This window comes from Antechinus flavipes, chromosome 1 (assembly GCF_016432865.1).
Source record: "Antechinus flavipes isolate AdamAnt ecotype Samford, QLD, Australia chromosome 1, AdamAnt_v2, whole genome shotgun sequence".
Lineage (NCBI taxonomy): Eukaryota > Metazoa > Chordata > Mammalia > Dasyuromorphia > Dasyuridae > Antechinus > Antechinus flavipes.
Window position 1 is genome coordinate 711,729,932 of NC_067398.1, and position 5,041 is coordinate 711,734,972.

Sequence of the window (5,041 nt, forward strand, 5' to 3'; positions counted from 1 at the left end):
CCACATGTGGATCCCTTTCTTTCTTTTAAGATCTTTTTGGGATATAAGCCCAGTAGAGACACTGCTGGATCAAAGGGCATGCACAGTTTGATAATTTTTTGAGCATAGCTCCAAATTGCTCTCCAGAATGGCTGCATCCATTCACAATTCCATCAACAATATATAAGTGTACCAGTTTTCCCACATCCCCTCTAACATTTGTCATTATCTTTTCCTGTCATCTTAGCCAATCTGAGAGGTATATAGTGGTATCTCAGAGTTGTCTTAATTTTAATTTCTCTGATCAATCGTGAATTAGAGCACCTTTTCATATGACTAGAAACAGTTTCAATTTCTTCATCTGAAAATTATCTGTTCATACCTTTTGACCATTTATCAATTGGAAAATGGCTTGAATTCTTATAAATTTGAGTCAATTCTCTATGTATTTAGAAATGAGGCCTTTATCAGACCCCTTGAATGTAAACATTTATTCCCAGTTTATTGTTTCCCTCCTAATCTTGTCTGCATTGGTTTTGTATGTACAAAGCCTTTTTAATTTATTGTAATCAAAATCACCCATTTTGTATTTAATAACGTACTCCAGTAATTCTTTGGCCACAGATTTCTTCCTTCTCCACAAATCTGAGAGGTAAACTACCCTTTATTGCTCTAATTTTTTTATTATATCACTCTTTATATCTAAATCATGAACCCATTTCAACCTTATCTTGGTATAGGGTATTAAGTGTGGGTCAATGCCTAGTTTCTGCCACACTAGTTTCCAATTTTTCCCAGCAGTTTTTGTTAAATAGTGAGTTTTTATCCCAGCAGCTTCTCCAGCCTATTCCTCTAAGTAAAATCCTTGACTTTATTCAAATTCCTCCTTCCTTCCTTCCTTCCTTTTCTCCCTCCCTCCCTCTCTTCCTTCTTTCCTTCCCTTCCTCTCACTCCCCATTCTTTACTCCTTTCCTCCCTCTCCCCATTCCTCACTCCTTCCTTTCTTCCCTCTCTCCTTTCCTTCCTTCCTTCCTTCTTTCTTTCCTTCCTTCCTTTCTTCCTTCCTTCTTTCTCTGAGGAAACAAAATATTATTTTTCTCAGTGCTGGGGTCCCTGATACATTTACCACCATATTTCAGATATTGACCTTGTATTTTTGCATACAGGATACTACATATACTATCTCTATGCTTTACTGCCTGTCCCCTATGTGTAGAATCAATACCCTGTTCATCTTTACCTCGTAAAATCCCCTAGCTTCCTTCAGAGTTCACCTTTTATCACCCCCTACATAAGGACATTCCTGCCTCACCCTAAAAAACACTATATGTATGTATGTATATCTATATATTTTGAGAGATGACTCATTGCTCTATTTCAATCAGTATTAATCAATTTGTCAGAACCATATCAAAGTTCTGTAAATAAATCCCCAGAGCCATGAGCTGCAAATTCTAAGTTTACTTGCTTAACTACAGGAAGTTAACTAAAGGGCCTTCACCCTTGTTTTGCCTTGTCAAGATGACCAAGCTCAGTATGTCAGAGATCATAACTACATGGAAGGTCCCCCAAAATATTTTTGCATCTCCAGACCAGTCCTTTGTCCAATAGGAGCAGATAACCATCTTATGACTGCTTAAGTACTGACTGTGATAGCTTGTACTATTTCCTCCTAACTTAAGGAGAAGCCTGGCCATCTTGTGCAGGGATATCCCTTACTTTTTTCAACTTGTGACCCTGCTGACATACTATTTTGCTTATTTTAGCTTATGGGTCACATGTTTGTGATGACTGCGTATTTTAAAATCAGCCGGAATCAGGAATTCAGGTTAAGGGAAAAATCTTCAATCTTTATTCTTTTTGAAGATGAAGTGAGATTGTGATAGCAATATGGGCAGCTGCGACAGGAAGCCAGCCAGCAGAGGTGAAGGGGGATCGCGATATCAATGTGAACAGTTGGTACAAGAAACCAGCCAGCAGTGCCTCCCTGCCTCTCTTCCTGCCCCTCAGCCTCCACCCACCAAAATCATCATTTCCTATACAACACATCAGGACTAGCACAAAGAGTGGGCAGGGGCCATTCTTTCTCCAAGCATATATATTAATAGAGTATGGTCCAATTACTATTTAGCCTCATGTGCTTGGGACCTCAGTGCATCAACTCGCGCTTCAGCCCATTACACATGTTGATCAATGAAATTATTTTGTATTTGGTATAACTGCTCTTGAATGACTGGACATATATCCCTATAAAAATAGGGCCCTTGGAGGAAGATTTGAGGTTCACTTCATGAGAGGGCACCATGGATTCTAATAAAGAACCATTGACTCAGAGCTCTGTCTCAATCTCTTTTACTGTGAATGAGATAATTTTAATCCCAATATTATACATATACATACATATATGTAGATATGTTCATATGCATATGTACATAGGATAGCATATTATATATGATGTACTATAAACTATATAAGTATATATATATATATATGTTTAGACGCATTTGTATCTATACATATCTACATGAACACACATATTATATATATACAGAATTTTGTATCTACTCATATGTGGATGGACATGTCTTCTCAAGTATAGGATATGTTTTATTTTCAATCTTAGCACAGTGCTTGAGACATAATATGTACTTAATAAATGTTTATTGAGTTGAAGTGAATGTGATATATTCTCCATTAAATAACAGATTCAAGGATAGGGATTACTTCATTTTTGTCCACGTCCCTCTTTTTCATCACATTCATCTGAGCCCACGTCTTGCATGTCGTTATGGTTGATTGTTGAATGGCAAAGGGAGGATTTAAATCCAAATCAAGTCAAGGCAATAAACATATTAATCACCTACTATGTTCCAGGCACCGTACCAAGCAATAGGTATACAATGAAAGACCAAGATAGTCTTTCTATGACTGGAAGGAAACTTAGAACATAGAACACATGTCTGTGTAGATATAAACACATATGTGTTCATATACAACATACATACATGTGTTTATATATACATGTTTATATAATGTGTCTGTTTCTGATATATATTTAGAATGTCAGAGCATGGAAGGTCTTAAAACAGGACTGGAAGAAAGCTTAGAACTGAAAATGTCAGTGCTGGAAATTACTTGAGAACAGAGAATCTAAGAATGCTAAGGGACCTTAGAATATACATTATCCAAGCTGGAAAGAACTTAGAACACAATGTCAGTGTTAGAAAGTATTTGAGACCAGAGAATATCAGAACTCCAAGGGCCTCTAGAATATATATTATCCAAGCTGGAAAGAATTTAGAACACAGACTATCAGAAGTGAAAATATCAGTGCTGAAAAGTATTTGAGAACAGAGAATATCAGAATTTCAAGGGCCCTTAGAATATATATTATCCAAGCTGGAAAGAACTTAGGACACAACTATCAGAACTGAAAACGTCAGTGCTAGAAAGGACTTGAGAATGGAGAATATCAGAACTCCAAGGGACCTTAGGATATACATTATCCAAGCTGGAAAGAATTTAGAACACAATGAAATCAGAGAGAGGCCTTAGAATGGAGAATATTGGAACTCAATGAGAACTTAGCACACAGGTATCCAAACTGGAAGACATCTAGACTACAGAATGCCAGATTGTTGAGGGCTTTTTGATAGTCAGATTTTAGAAGGACCCAGAATACAGAATGTGGAAGTTGGATTGGACTTTGAATATGGAATGTCAAGATTTTTAAGGTTTTTTTTTTTTTAATCAGACCAGTCTAGTACCTTTATTGGTGGAGGGGACACTGACATCAAGGTCTAGAAATCTAGGGTGACTTGCCCAGTGATACTCCTAGGGGCTCCAGCCTCCTGGACCAGCGAGTGTGATAGTAAAATTGTCACTTTTGCCAGGACATTGAAGAAAGTCTCCGTGAGCCCAGGGAGGTTCTCAGAAGAAAAGAATTCTGTTTCTTCCCATTGGAGCTTTGTGGTCAGAGGCCACAGATGAATCCTTTCTTCCCGTGACCATTCTGGGCACGATTCACCTCCCCTGATGGACTGCAGCTCAGCTCCCTGGCTCCTCTACCCCTCCTCCCTCCCTCCTCTTCCTCTCTCTTCTCTTCCCATAAGGAGCCTAAAATCCCCACCGCGTCTGGGAAGGACCCTGTGTCGGGTACAGGGGGAGTGCTGGGGGTCAGGCTTTATTAAGGAGAAAGCGGCTGGCATGACATTCTTGAACATATTGCTTTGAGGGGCTTGAAGAGAATTGGTGCCTCATTAATGTAAAAGGCAGAAAGGAGCTAGCAATCTACGGGATCAACGGTAGCAATTTATTTTAAACTGTCCATTTTCTGGATGTCAGAAGAAGACTTTTATTTATAATCTTATTTTCAATTTCAACAAAGAACACTTCACTCATGTCCTGTGCCTGAGCTTTTTTTTTTTCAGACAATAACCGATTATATATATAAAAAAAACTGTACTTTTTTTTCCCTCCCCCACCCCCAACAGCCCCCTCCTCATCGTGGTGTTGACATATGGAAATGAATCAAAATGTAATAGGTGCAATTATGCACATTGTATGCAGGGTACAATTAGTGTCTGTTCAAAGCAATGTTGTAATCAAAAGACAGCATTAGAACAGGCCAAGGAATGAGAAGACAATTCCGAGAATTAGGGGCGGGAGGGAAGGAAGTTTCTTTCTGGGGAGAGGAACTCTAGTTGGTTCTTCCCGGGGATGGAAGAAATCTGTTCTGATCCAGTTTTTTTTTTTTTTCATCAATAGAAGAGGAAAGAGCTTTTTTCTTTTCTATCCAGAGAAGATGCTCAACTATGTTGAATTTTTTTTTAAGAGGGATGGGAGCAATGGGGAGGCAGTGAGAGATCTCCCAAGAATTCATACTGGGGAGGCTGCTATTAATCCCACAAATTCCCCTGGGGTTTATGTATGTGGGGAGAACCAAGAAAAAACACAAGATGTGTTTTTCTCCCGGCAAATGTATTTGGGAGCACAGACTGGTGCCCACATTGAAAAAGGAGTGGTTCTCCACCTCCTGGGACACTATGGGCTGGTCACTTCT